The 15957-nt window shown below is 37.3% G+C and overlaps 1 pseudogene; it reads right to left on the minus strand.

Moving 5' to 3' along the window:
* Positions 1–14301, minus strand: part of LOC104532925 (dynein heavy chain 11, axonemal-like) — a 29431-nt pseudogene extending 15130 nt beyond the window's left edge.
* Positions 14302–15957: the final 1656 nt, after the last annotated feature.

The following is a 15957-nucleotide window of genomic DNA, read 5'->3' on the forward strand; positions in this document are numbered from 1 at the left end:
CTCCCTTCCTCGTAGCATTAATTAGATCATTTTGTAGATTCGCCACAGTGAATTGTTTATACAGAATCACTCAAAACTCTTCCTACCTGACCCCGTGGAATGACTTTACATGAGGAAGATAAACTGTACAGGCACAGTCAGAAAACACTGATAGAGTGGAGACAGCCTGCAAAGAGAACCGTGGGAACATACTGTGATTCAGAGCAGCAGGAGATCACATAGAATTCTCCTTTCTCAGACGTACAGCCCTGCAAATGTAAGCATCTGGTATACACAGTAACTCATCTATTGGCCATCTCTGCTAGAGGCAGAATTCTGTTTCTTGCACTTTGAAACGAAATCAGCAAGATAAATTTTCACCTTGAGTGAAAACTGGTAGATGGGGTTGATGTTTCCCAGACTATTACTAACGAAGCAAAGAATGGACGTTCTTATGGCTGTTGGTCTGTAATGCTCTCTTGTCACGTTAATCTGAGCTTCATTTTCTTTGGCTTCAGCTATCTACAGGATGACAGTTGTCTTGTTTATAGTTTAATGCACCATGATTATCCCACACAATTACTGAAACATTCCTATCCATACAAAAAAGAATATGGATATACTTTAGAAAACTGGCTTTATTTCAGACAGTAGCAAATATTTAAGGCAAGCAAGCTTCTTGTCTTAGACAAACAGTAGGGAATGACTGTTCTCTGCAGCAATATGCCTGTTCACTTGTGAAAACATTGCAATCATATAAGAAAACATCTGCTCACATTTCATGCTGATACTTCTTTTATAAGTAGGAACTCAAGCACTTAAATCAAAAGGGAAAAAATGGTTCTGTGACAACTACATACCATAGATATGAAACTATTAATATGTGGGTGGACAGCATATGCTGGACAGAAAGGAATTGGACTACTCCTAGCTCACAGAAATATTTCACTAAAAATAATTAATAATACGTATTTTACAGGTGACTAAGCTGTTAAAAATAGTTTAACTGTTATTACCTTGTGCTGTATTTTTGCTGCAGTTGACTTTGTTGATTCAAGTTTCTCTACAAGTTCACTGTCATCTAAAAAACTGCCCTGGGCAGCTGAGAGGCTGAGCAGCATGTCATCCTCCAGCTGCCTGAGCTCATTCTTGCAACAGTTCTGCTGCTTGTCCAGGATTGACTAGTAGAGGGAATGAAAACGCAGCATGAAATACTGTTTTATATTTGTGAGCTATATTTTCTATTTAATTACATCAGTTGATTTAATTTAAATTTCTAAAAAAGCGAGTTTATCTTCTGTTCCTGTACACTAGAACTAAGATTCTGGGACACTCAAAGCAAGAAAGTCGAGGTCACCATGGACCAGAACTTTATCTCTCTCCTAGCCTCCTTCCTCCTCATACTACACAAAAGGACTGGGATCTCACCAGACATGGCAAGTGGTAATCTATGTGGCAGCTGAGAAAACCAACAGCAGCACAAGGCTGATGAACCCCACTTCGGCAGCAAGCAGTGTGGGAAAGCATGGTCACAATCTGCTCTGCTGTGAGCTGTCAGGACTGACCTTCTGACAGTCAAAGCGCCTGACTAGTCTTATGGGGAGCTCTCTGTCAGAATCTGACCCTCACACCAAAAACTTCTAGGTGATACAGGTGTTGTAAGCATACAGCCCCATATGGAACAATGGGCAGATGCAGAAGAAAATGCCCAGCTGTTTGCAGATCGTGTTCTTAAGTATATTGCTTTCATTCTTCAAGGGATAATTAAACTATCTGATCCAGTTTGCCCTTGCATGAAGCAGCAGTACCTCAAAGAGATGCAGCAAATCTTGGCAGGTGAAGTTAGTAAATTACATGGGATAGCTGGAAAGACACACAAGAGAAAGAGGAAGTATTCTTATTATTAATTTCACACCCCTAAGTATTTTTTCATTTTTTAGCTCATAGATCACAGTCTGCTCAAAGTCCTTTCTATAACCAGCTATAAAAGTGTTTCTCTTCTTAAGCTATTATACATTGGTATGACTGCCACAGAACTGCATCTTTACAGGAATAAATTATGATGTATTAACTAAATGCCCCCAGGTCCTAACAATGCCATCATATCCTCTTATGGACTGGCATAAAATTTTATTCACACTTATTGGCTGAAGATCACTGAAACACAAAGCACTGCAGAGGGCTTCAGTCCTGCACTGTAAATTAAATGCGATGCACAGAGCAAACCAAGCAGTGGAGCGAAGTATGGGAATAAGATCACAATAAATTTTTAGCTGAGCTTCAGGTAAAGCCCAGCCCTCTGGGAGCATAGATTGGAGCAGATCAGTAGAAGTACTTTCTACACTTTGCAGAATCTGACTCTTAGTATCTTTCTAATATATGGGTTACTAACAATTACTGTACAGCAGATTCAAACAGGCATATTAATGCTAGCCTTAAAATCTCAGAAAGGGCAACAGATAGATCAAAAGATAGTCTTTACCTTAGGTTTTTCTAAGTCTGGCCTTTCAGCACCAACAACCTCAGCCAACAGCTGGTCTTCCAGCCTGTCCCTGGTGACAGTGAAATTAATGAGGATGGTCTGAGCCTGCAGTTCTGGCTTGTAGTGAGGGTTAGCCAGTTTAGTGTGAAGGATGAAATGAAAATTCTTGTTGAATTAACATTCCTTGCCTTCAATCTTGATGTATCTGGGAAGAAATAAAACACATAAGAATAGGGACCTCATTTAATAAAACCCCCCATAAATATCTTGGAATTCAAAAGGTGGGTACTGCGTGATCTTTGCAGCATGAGAAATGGATGCAAACCAAACTTCACATGGCTGCAGCTTAAGAAACAAAATGAGGATGATTGAACACACTAAAATATAAAAGAATACACAGAGTATTTCTTAATTGGCATAGTTTCATTTGCATATACAACAGACACCAGTAGATTATTCACTGGTGTACTCTAGATTTTGTGGCTTCAGGGTAAACGTCTGTCTTCATTACTTACCACAAACTTAGGAAAGTTTTCAAACAACCTGTAATGTAACAAGCTGTTAGTTCTTACAATTATGTCCTAACATATAGCTCATTTTCCCATCTTTTGATATAGCTCAGCAGTAAACCCTAAAAAACTAAGTAGATGCATATATTTATAACAAACTCATAGAGACCAGAGGAGAGAAGGGCTGGTGATTAACAAAAATAATTTTTTAAAGCAACCTACTAAATGTTTTGTTCCAAATCAATTACTTGTCAGATGAAAGAATGAGTTATACTAGGTTCACCTTTTATTCACTGAATAAGATCCCTGACTGAAGCGATGTCATTTCCTGAGCCCTTGTCTTCAACAAGCTGCCAGCCTGTCCCATACAGCAACACTACTACTGCTGAAGTACCATTTTTGGAGTGAGGCAACATAAAGTTCACCTTCCTACTTCTATGGCACAGCACACACAAAAAAAATTGAAAGACTGCTTATAGACTACAGTGTGTGCTGTGCATCTGGTCTAGTGCAAGCAGGTGCCACAACTTTGTGTCATCTACTTGCACAGTGAGCAGTGTGCTGATCTTCAGCCATCATCCGCCACACACAAGCACAAGTACAATAATTTCTGCACAGCAATAGCTTTGAATGTTCTCTGCAAAGAAAGGAGATCCAAACATTAGTAGCAAAATTCTGTTTAAAAAAAGTCAGTTGAACATTTATACAATGGAATATAGGTTTTGTTAAGTCAAATCAACCTTCAAAGTGATTGCAACAGTATAGATACTAAACTCTTAAAATGCAATTCACAGAAGTCACATCAGAACATGAATAAAACATGTCTTTTCCATATTAATTTTAACATACTTTTCTTTGTAAGGTATTGTAGTGCACTGCCAGAATCACAGACACATACTTCAGCTCTTAACATCCTTGCCTGCTTCCGACATGCCCTTAGCTGGAATATGTAGGCTAAATGAAATATGTGCTGAAAACACTTCTGCATTTCACCAAGGATCAGAAAGACAAGACAGTCGCTTAAGATATACTGCAAGTGAATTCCTAAAAATAACCTAATATGTCTAGCAGTAGGAAACCAATGACTCTACAAAACCCAGTATCAGACATGTATGTTGCATACGACTGCCATGCAAATTACTGGAGATGAGTTTTCCTGGCTTATGCTTGTATAATAGTGACATAATTTAGCCATAAAGTCATGGCCTTCAGATAGTACAACCTTTCTCAGGTGGACATGAATTCACCTTCCAGTCCTGCAACATGGATTTCAATTCTGATACTGTGGTCTCTCCACAACCTTCAAAACTGGCTACAGCTGGAGGGAACAAAACACTAGAGCTTGACACAGAGAGAGTAATTTTGCTCCATTTTCAATACACACACAGAGAAGCAAAAGATAGAAGCAGAGATCTGACAAAAGGCAACTTTTTCAGTTTGCTTTGTCAGTGGAAAAAACAGGGAGTCACACTATATTTCAGGTCTATGTGGCGACATAATAAGCTTTAGAGTTCTGGATTCAAGTACTTGGTTTATGGGTTCTCAATTCACAGAAGCAATAAATTACCAATTTCTGTGACTATCAGCTATGAAAGGCAAAACCTACATAATGACTCAGTGAGTTTTATTACTGCAGCTATTTTAGGTTTTCTGTTAATTACAGATCTGGGAAAAATAAATGTTTTGTTATTGCTCTCACACAGTTTAAGGAGTATAAGGGACAACGATAAAAGTAGAAGTGGGGAAACCCCGTAGAATTGCTTCAGTTTTTTCAATGAAATGTATCTGTTTAAAGGTTAATTCCGGATTCTGAAGAAATGTAGCACATATAGGCACGATTTATAGAAGTCTATGATAGAAGGCTTGGCAAAATAATTATCGCCAAAAAGATTACTAAAGACAAGTTCTACTTTTGGTAAGTTTTTCTTCATAATCTTCTGTTCCACTAGCAGAAGCAGATAGAATGGACTGAATTAATGCACTATTCTACACAAGAATAGGCAGAGCATCTTTCATGCGAGCTCCAGCTCCCTGTTATTTAAGAAAATACAAAGTAAATTAAAAAGATATTATTCTCCAGTAGTTTTTTCCTGTTTAAATTCTCATAGATATTGAAGATTAAGGGATTCAAAGGAGGTTTGGAAAGCACTTTTAAAATCCTGAATAGACTTTGAGGAATAACTGAGTTTTAGCAAAAGCAAATATAAAAATAAATAGATCCCAGAAACTAACATAAGCGTTAAACCCTCAGTTATTAAGAGTCTACGAATAGTGCAACATCTAGTCTGATCTGTCAAAAATCTGAGTTATTGACATAAAGAACTGATTCTCCTTGTGTATATGCTACCCAAGGAAAAATGCCTAGGACTTTCAAAGACAGAATCTGAAAGACGAAAAAATCTTGAGTATAGGAACATGACTTCATAGCATGAAATGCCTCCACAGTTTATGCAAAAATTTTTCTTTCATGCAACTCGAAAGTAAAAAAGAGTACCTCTTAAGGCAGATGTTCTCCTAAACATGCCATGACTAAATGGCAGAAAATAGGACAGTTTCCTGTAGCTAAATGTTTTGGATCATCTCAATGAGAATGAAAAGAAGTGATAAATTCTTGGACAGGAAAGGAAAGGGAATCAATATTTTTCAGTGTGAAGAAAGAGGGATAAACACATTTTCCAAAGGAGCCTTCTTTCAGTTCCTGCTGCTTAAAATTAAAAGCTTCTGGGACCAACTTGCAAACTCCAAGTAATGTAGATAATGAAGTTGAATAAATCAGGTGAAAACAAGTGCAGAATGGAGCTGTTACTAGGCAATCTCAGTAGGCAAACTGTGCAAATTGGTCAAACTAGTTCAGTGGGAAAAGCATTGCCTTAAAGTTGCACAGCTGGCGAGATGTTCAGGGCAAGGAAAGCTTCTCCCTGCGGAGAAACCGAGTGAATTGTCTTGCTGTTTCATGAATAATAGTAATGCCTCCTAAGAATGGAAACTTGTTCATACAAGCTACATTTGCACATAAATCAGATTTCAAGACATCTTAAAGAATCTTGTCATAACCTAATCTTGCAACTGAAGAGACATGACTATCGCTTTGTCAACGTGCAAAGGATTTGAGCAGGTGTAACAACACACATGAATGCAAATAGAGGCCTTATGAACAATGAATTTATTCCTCTATCTTCTCTCCTGTGACTCAAAATGACATTGATCTATTATAGTTAAAGTTCATATCCAATGATCTCTAAAATAGCGGTGCTGGGGAAACAGGATAGGAAACACACACAGCCAAAACTCAAATATTAAAGCCTATCCATACCAAACCTATTCAATGACATCACTCCTCTCATAGCAGGTGAGGGCCAAATGCAACACTATATAGAATTGGCACCTGTTTACTTTCATGCCTTGATATATCTGCTCCAGAAAAATCTAAATATGTGAATTTTGAACAATTTTGCATACTTTGCTAATAAGTTGCATTCAAATTTTACTTACTTTTTACTTGTGCCTTTCATGCTTACAAGCTATGTACTACAACTGATTTTTTTTTAAATTATTTTATTCTCTTTTGTCTTTCTCCCTTTTATTAAAGCAAACATCCTAAAATATTTTAATAAAAATCTTGGCCTTTTAAAGCCATTTTGAACTTAAGGTCACAGGCTAAAGTGTATTAAGACTCACTGAGCAGGTTTGCAGCTCCAAAATTCAAATTTAAAAAAATCCAAACTTGAATACCTAAAACTTGTTAGGCTTCTAAATATATACTGAGGCACTTACTTAAACAAGAATTCTGATTTTAAGAGATAACACATACCTATAGTTCACCCTACAATCACCTACATTTTGAGGAAAATATAAATTTATAGATCTATTTATATTCTCTGAAGTTGAGAATTTATTTTGCAGGCTTCATTCAGAAACAATACCAGAAGCTGGTGGTACAGAATATCCAAGAGTACAGCACAAGAACATCCTTGGCAAACAAGGAAGGGGAGATATACTTTTATGAAGTTGCTTCACAGATCAGCAAGTTCTCTAATATGCAGGCTAGTAAATTTGCTTTGGAAGGAGCACAAGTTGATAAATCTCCCTTGCTATGCTTTCTGTCGATTGATATGATAAGATATATTTTACTTAAAATTAGGATTGTCTGAAGCTCAGTGGATTTAATTATTTGTAATTATCCAGTTGTTGCCAGTATGTGGCCATTTTATGACAGTGGTATCTACTGTGTGGGTCAGGTTCAACTGTATATCTTTTCAAACACAGAATTAATGTACTATTGATGAAACCATTACTAGAACCAAATTAAAGTCTGGGCTGATGTATTGGTCCACAGGGTGCTGTCAGACGTGAAAGGAGTAATTAGTATTCATTACTTCATACTCTGCAACATTCCAATTATTAATGAACTTCAACTGCTGGACTACACCGTATCTATCACAAATACCTTTCTAGTCTTTCTTTATTAGGAAAAAAAAAAAAAACAAAACAACAAAGTGCCTGACACAACTACTAAAATAAACAAATAACAAAAATTAATCCAGGATGAGGAAAACTCTGCTTACTTGGTAATAAAGGGGTATATGTATTAGCAGTGCCCCACAAAGAAGACCTGCCACATCTTCATGAGCCACAGAATGCTAGGTCATATAATGCTGCTAAAATATTCACCAGAAGAAGCTATATTTTAATAGCTTCACATATTTGTGTGTTTGAGTGTGTGTGTGCGCATGTGTACAGCTCTGTTGTGCTGCATGGAAGCCTTTGCTAAGTAAATGCAAAACTATATTGCTGTGGCCTTTATCCTTTTCAATCCAACTCCTTTCTACTGTTTTACATCCATCTGCCTCATGCCTGAAGACTTGTTAGACTGTGTAATTTCTGATCTCTCTTTTAGACCAGTATAATTGTAATTTTCTGTAGAGCTTCTTCACTATAGATTCTAAAAAGCAAGCTACATGGTCTTGCTCTGAAGTACCTCAAACAGCATTATAGAAAAATACAACAAAAAGGAATCATTTCAAGATCTCACAGTGCAGGGCAAGAATGCATCTTCCAGGAGCTTCATGTATGCATGGAGATTTGAGCTGTTGTGTATTGCTTAGATTTACTGTACAGGCACCAATGCCTGAAATATAAGGACGAAAGAGGGAGAAAAAGCTTGGGTAATCTGTCCAACAGCAGACATAATTTTTATTTAACTTCCCTTTCATGTTTTCTCTTTTAACAATCTGAAACTGTACGAGTACTCAAACCACTCTGAGTAACATTTGAGACCCATCCAGAAATGCTTCAGGGGTATCTCTGACTTTTTATCAGAATAAACTTCACATTCTTCAATATGCAAAGTCTAGCTTGCTGATGTGTTGTTTGAAAATAGCGATAGAAGAGAGCAACACTTTCAGGCTTAAAAAATAAATTAACGTTTGAGCAGAGATAGTAATATGGCACTTCAGTTCATCAGATTAAACATTTAATGAGGTTTACTGAGTTTACTCTCATGGAACCATAAATGAACATTATTCTTTAGGTTGACAGCTGCACTGAAGACTCAACAATCACGTTGGAAGTTTTCATGAAAAGCAATGAAAGACATTACAGACTGAAATTCTCTTGTACCAAGGACCTGAGTACATGATCCTTTGCTTTTCTTATTATCATTCTGAAAATGTGTATCTAGAGGTATCTTAATTAGATCTTGGGGAATATTTTTTATGATATTTTATAAATTTTACATTAATTTTTCAAAATCTAGGGAAAAGGGGAGGATGGGAATGACAGATGAGATTCACAGACAGCCTGCACAAAAGGTCAGAACATGAAGTTTCCCTCTCTTGTACCATCTACCACTCCTGCCACAGCAGTGTCAGAACAGGGAAGACACATTAACTCAGCCTTGTATTATCTGATTCAAATTTGAGTCTCCCACTCAAACGCCCAGTTACAGACCTCTAGGGTGGAGCTCACACAGCTTTCAGAGCTGTAGTCCCTCCCCTGGGAGAGAGAGGTCAGAACAGTCCCTGTACTCGGATGTTTGGAGCACTCACCTGAGAAATGGGGCACGTGAGTTTTGCGCTAGCAGACTAGGTTTCTGGGTAAAACTGGAAAGAGACCCACACCACTGCTACATCTGCCTCCATGGATTTGTGAATGCTATCAATGGGACTGATTTGATGCATGGGACGTTGGCAGCAACACCAATGTAAAGAGTCCCCATCTCTGCCCCACGTTGTAGCATGTTAGTTTTTCCTCATTAGCCCATTAGCCCATTTTTTTTTTTTCCTTTTTAAACTGGTTCCTTGATTTGTTTCACGGGGTGGCCCAACAAACAGTTATGGCAACACACTGCAAAGTGGAGGCACGATTTTCTTACGCTGATATTGCAGTTGGAAATCTATATCGTTAAACCCACAACCAGCCTGTCATTCCCAACACTTTCCCTTTTGCTACAGATGCCTAACATGGAAATGAAATATTTTCTTTTCTTTTGAGTCAAATTATAGTATATGCTCCTCTCTGTTTTGTTCCTTTTTTGAAGTAAAAAAAGTAAAGATTTTCACTTTGGGTTGAGAAACATATACGCATGTCTATATTGTATTTCTAGACCACTTTGTGAATTAAGAAGAGAATTTTCTTATTTAATCAGATGCAGATACTATCACTTTAATATCTACTCGTCACCAGTTTTTAGCCATTGCATTTTAAAAAGAAATAAATAACTTCATGAAGGGTTATCAAGTAGTAAGAAAAATGTGGCAATCAAAGCCATATAAATTCAGTTGTCATGGAAAAACTCTGATTGTTCAAGTATACTTACTTTCCTTTTTTAACTGTATGTCTTCCTAGCAGGGGATCAAGTATGGGATCAATAGTTTCACTCATGTTTTCGATTAGTAGTGTCTCCACAAGCCAAAGCTCTTTCAATGGTCTTCAGAAAACATGAAAAATAAAAAACAAACCCTCAAATATTTAATAAATATCAGATAAATATTGGTCATAAAAAGATTTCTTTTATATAATAGAATTGGATAAGCTTTTCTAAAAGAGTATGATTAAGCCACAAATTAAATTCACAAAAAAATTCCCACTGGTTAAGAGGTTGATATCTTTACACCTATGCTCTTGCACATATTGCTGGGGCTTTTCATGTAAGACAATACAAGGATATAGCCCCATATTGAAGACACTGGAATTGACATGGAGAAGCTGCAGGGGGCACATATATCTTTTAGCATTTGTTATTTTTTTCATTTTATGTTCTTGTGTTATCCCTTTTGGTATATCCCCATCTACAAAATAAATGCTTTCTTGAAGGCATTGCATCTGAACAATTTGGAAGAACTCTGTTTCAACAGGCACTGAGGAGAGGGTAGATAATCGTGGAAAGATAAGTAAGCAGACAATGTAGCTTCATGCAGAAGGGTACTGCAGCGAATGAATTATTTGTGAGGGTTGTGAAAGGAAGAAAAAGATCAGGGCAGGTGAGGGAAAAACAGTTCATTCAGAAGAGCAGACCAGACAAATGTTTAATGCTTCTTTTAAAAATGAGGTATTACTGATTATTGTGTAATTGTGTGATATATATGGAATTAATTTAAATCAACTCAGATAGCCCTTTGAAACAGAGCAGTTAAATCTTACCTGGTTGTCTCCCCAAATCAAAGTAAACATAAGAAAACATATGAACAGATCAATTGCATGCAAGTGCTATCAACTTAGATACAACTCAGTAACAGAAATGAGAACTAAGCCCACGTTTGTTTACCAGCAAAGGATTTGATACTGACTTTTGCCTTGAATGCAGTACACTGGATTGAATCTTTCCCTTGGTAAGGGTGCACGTGCTGTGTTCTGCTGACTAAACTGCACAGTAAAACTGTCACATCATCAGGCTTTGCACCTTACCTATTGAAAAAGTGAGCTGCCCCTCACAAAAAGCACACCTCAACTTCCACTTTACTTCCTCCTCAACAGTGTAAAAAAGGTCCCCTTTCAAGCACCATTTAAAATGGAAAATGATACTATGGATAAATAAGCATCACTGTTGTAATATTTCAAGTCTTCAAGTAAGTGTATTCCAACAAACCCCAACCCCTTACAAAAATTAGGGGAACTTCAGGGTACTAAACATGAAAGCCAATTTTTCATCATGTACATACCCTTTCTGTCCTAGATGTGTGACTTTAAGGTCAGCTCCATATTTATTCTTTATCCATTTAATTCCCTGTAGTGGGGGATCTATCATCAGAGGCCAGAGCTTGCAGTTTGTTAGAATAGTGGCATTTTCTGTTGACATCCTATCACTAAGCAGTCCCTCGTTATTCCATGCTGCAATCGTACCATCATCCGTCAACGTGGCAATTGGGTCCAGGCCCTCCGTCACAGGAACAGGAACCTTTGAATCAGAGCGGAATATAATCACCCAGCAAGGTTACCAAGCAGCAAGACAGGATTCAGTGCAATACACAAGATAACCGGGCTGATATAAATTAAGGCTTTCTAGGCAGAAAAGTAAGGAGGATCCCTGTGGAGTCTCAGATGCAAAAGACTATACTGGGAAATGTAATGAGAAGCAGCTTCTTATATTTATCACAGATTTTTTTAAAAAGTGTTTTCATTTAAGACATTTACTTCATAAAATATATTTATTGTTCAACAGTTAAAAAACCACCCTATATTATAAATTTCAGTCTATATGAATTCTGATCTTGCAATTTCAGTGCTCATGTATGCTCTTGAGCAGGCATTTCTGGAACATAAAACAGTAGGTATCTACACAAAAATTATAAAAACAGGATTCCCATGGTAGCTTATTAATATAGTTCAGCTGTATGCTAACAAGGTCAAAAGCCAGAGAACAGGCACATCTCCAGGGGCAGAGGCAGCCTTGGAGCTCCCTGCATGGCACCAGCTCCAGCAACGCTCTCGTGTGAGCGCGTTTGCTAAGAAGGAAGCTGCAATCTCCACGTATACCAGCGCAGCCACCAGCCAGCCACGCTTGCTGGATACTAACTTGTTGCAGGCATTGACAAAGAGATGAAATAAAAAAGAAACTGAGTATCTGAAATCAGTGCTTACCAAACAGGTATGGGTGGGAAGGGAAATGCCTAATGCAGCACAACAGAGTAAGTAAGCTATTTGGGAAAAAAATGTGGCTAGTGGAGGCATAAAAGAAGATCTATACCAGATGCCTGGAATTGAATTTTTCCTTGCTGAAGCAAAGGACAACCCCCCACCAACTCCTTCACAATATTCCAGGCTTCCTTATTTGATTTCTGGATTGAATTCTAAACTCATAAATTAAAGGAAACCACAGCATCATCAGCATTTAGCATGAACTATCTTACACTCCATTCAGAAGTGTTTTAAAAACACTTCCATCAAAATTTTCCTCCCCCTCCCTAGACATGTACAATCCCTAGTGCTGCCTTGTAGACTGGAGATTCTTTTAAAAGTGCACACTGAAATAAAAAAAGCATTGAGCCAAATTTGCACAATTGTTAGTATTAATAAGAATGGCACCATACCTCTGGTGCTGTTTCTGTGGCACAATGTCATAGTTACCATATTACTGGAAAATACATACCAACTTAAAATTGTCTAACCCCTGATTCTAACCACGGAGCCCAAATTAAACTTAACTTTTGATGAACTTGCTGAAAATACAAGCACAAAAGCACCAACAGGCATACACTCCCCTCTGCAAGTATCTCTCTATATTTATCTCCCATGTGTAACACATTTAAATAAACATACCAGAAAATATTATTTGCTTCATCTCTGGACTGTAAGACAAGCAATACAATTATTTCCACAAGCTGAAATACTTTCTTGTGGAAAACACTAGCACTGGGGTGTTATCAGGGTTTCTAATACAAATTTACACACAATGTAAGAAAAATATTTATTATATAAATACATCTAATGTCCCCATATCTACACTAAACTGATACTCCATGGCATAGAACTACTTGCTGTTCCTTCTAAAGAGGACGATTAATAAACATCTGTTTTTAACATTACTTCACAAATGTGTTTTTTTCCTCTTTCCCACTCTTCCCACTTGCAGAAAAACAATCAAAACTGAAATGAGGTATTTTATCTCACTGCTGTTCAGTGAAAGCATCTTAAAAAGTAAAAAGTTACAGCATGGATTATTTTTATTTATAAAAATGTTCAATCCTTTTCAGAGGATTCTTAGAAGAGTTAAGAACAATGTTTATTTCCATGGTCCCACTATTGAAAACAAATATACAGGGGCAATTTTTAATACCTATCAGCATAAGGCTGCAAGGAAGAAGGAAGTTTTTGAGAAAGAACTTCATCTGCAGACAAATTTTTGGTGGAAAAGGATGGGCAGATGTTCCATGCAAAATAAAGCTGCACACAGATTAGTGACTGTTAAACTCCTGCACAAAGCAAACGTCTGCAAAAGGATGTCCCTGCAGTTCTGAGTGCTGACTTTTGGAAGGTTGGATTTGGCTTTAACTGTATTTCCAGAGTGCCTCAGGCAACTCAGCTTGCCTGCTGTGCCTTACCTTTGTGATTTAAAATAGGGTAAGAGTTCCACAAGTCATACATTTCAGTGACTAAACTACATTAATTAGGATATAATGCTGTGATATGTAACGCATGAGGAACAGGAAACAAGTAGGAAAACTTGAGGAGCATTTGCAGCCTTAAGGAAGAAAGAAATGGTCCAAAGCTTCACAAAGAAGGACAGAGAAAGCTTTGCAGAGACAACTCTAAGGGTTAGACTCTCTATTAATTTATTGAGTACTATCACAGTTTCCTCCGTGTAAAGAGAAATGGAAATTATCGTAACTACCTGCTCTTCCTGGAGCTGAAAAGGTAAGCACAATGGGTCTCTCTATGCAGCTCTGTCACTATTTATAGCATTTGCTGTTACACAGGTGCCACAAAGGACAGAATTTGGCATTGAGAATTGAAAAGGGAAGGGATTTTCTTTTGCCAAAGAGAACTTAACCTTTCTCTCCCATCCCCTCAAAATGTACATGTAATCTGAGGAAAGTAAGTATTTGGAAAGCAAATACCTGCAAAGAGCCACTTTTAAATACAGATCTATACTTCAAATTTTTGAAAGACAGCAATTTTAACAAACTGGACTCTTCACTGGAGACTCTCATTTTGTACACTAAATTTTACCTTATGTGACTTCAGAAAAGGAACCCAGAAATGTTCCATCAGTTCCTGGTGATACTGTTTTGTGAAGGATCCAAAGTAAGACACAAATGCTGCTGCTAATAAGACGTCACCGCATAAAGTTTCCTTTTGAGCTTTGAGGTTTTCAACAGACTGGTTCCGACACATGTTTGCAGACAGCAAAGCAAAATTAGGAAATGTTATCTCCTGAAGAACGTGGAAGTGACAGAATGTTTAATCTCCACATTAAAAACCAGAGGTACACAAAAGTACAACAGGAAAGGTACTCTGTCAGCAAAAGATATACTTCCTAAGACTGCAAGGCTGGAAACAATCCATACTTTTCTGGTGGTGATTTGAAGCCTTTGAAGCTGAAAAAATAGGATGGAGCTCGTCATCAAGCATTCTATGTCCTTCCCTTGTCTGATCTTTTTCCATTAATAGGTGCTTTTGTCTAGACCAGACACTGTATGGCAGACACACGGCAATGCTGGCAGCATCTGGCACACTACTGCCAGGTACAGCATGGCACTACTGCCTTGTGCAAAGTGTAATCACTTCCAGCAAGATTCACATAAGGCAAGGAAACAAGAATACTGGAAAGAAGAAAAACAAAAAAAAAAAAAAGGAGAAAAAGCTCTTCCAACCTCAACAAAGATGACTTCTACTTTTTCTCACACTTTTTTCCAAGAGAAGAGGCAAGGCAGAAGAATTGCAGGTTTTTTACCTCTTATTTGTCTGGCTTGTTCCACCTCCTGCAGAAGTTTTACTGAGTTAAGAGCTGTAATGATTTGGAATTTCAACAGGAGGAAAGATGAGTGTGGTCAAACACGCAGGTTGCCCAGAGAGTTTGTGGAGTTTCCATCCTGGGATATACTCAAAACTGGAGTGGACATGTTGGAGCAGGGAGAAAGTTTATGTTTAAGATATTTATCAAAACATCATCTCCTTTTCAATCAGAATTTATGGCATGGTATAGAAACCAAACAGTGTTTGCCACACTAGACTTTGATCTGTGTATAAAGTTGTCAGCAAAGGAATGAATGTATGCTCAAATAGTTTCAGCACAGAAAGGAACATACAAATTAATCATCCATTAGAGTCAGCTTCGAACTCATGAAATTCTAAATGTAAAAATGGAATAGACTGCCATAACCTTTCTTCCTTGTTTGCACTGCTTGAAATACTCAGGATAAAATAAAAGTTGTTTCACAGTTCATTCATTTGCATCAGGGAAATCTCAGGAAATCACCCTCCAGTGGGCAGAGGGACTGAAGCAAAGAAAGGGCCAGCATGAGAGAAGGAAAGCACACTGCTGGACAACTTACAAGGACTGTTCTTTACTTATGGTCCACACCATCATTTACTTTTCAGAGCAATGACAGTAATCAAAACATATTTTTCCAGTTCTTTACATCATAAAATAAAAATCAATTAAAGTCACTGAATAGAAAGTATCCCCCTTACTTCAAATAATGTAAAATGCTTTAATCTTGCTGGTGCTAGCTGCTTGAGAGTTTAAAAGAATACTCTTGGATGTGCTCATTCTTGAAAGTCTTAAAAATTTATAAAATCAATCTCAAATAACAACTCAGTCTCATTTCTAAAACAAATTTACATGTGTACAAAACCAAAGTAACAAAATAATTTTTAAACTTGATATTAATAAAGTATTTTCCATGTATATTTTTCAGAAATATTTACTGAAATGGCTAAACAACCTATCCTGCAAAGACAGACACAGAATTCTATGTCAACAGAAGACTCAAACTCTTGTTATAAAATAGGAATATAAAAAATCTGCTAAGAAAATATAAATATATA

Source organism: Antrostomus carolinensis, unplaced genomic scaffold (assembly GCF_000700745.2).
Source record: "Antrostomus carolinensis isolate BGI_N321 unplaced genomic scaffold, ASM70074v2 scaffold13601, whole genome shotgun sequence".
Classification (NCBI taxonomy): Eukaryota; Metazoa; Chordata; class Aves; order Caprimulgiformes; family Caprimulgidae; genus Antrostomus; species Antrostomus carolinensis.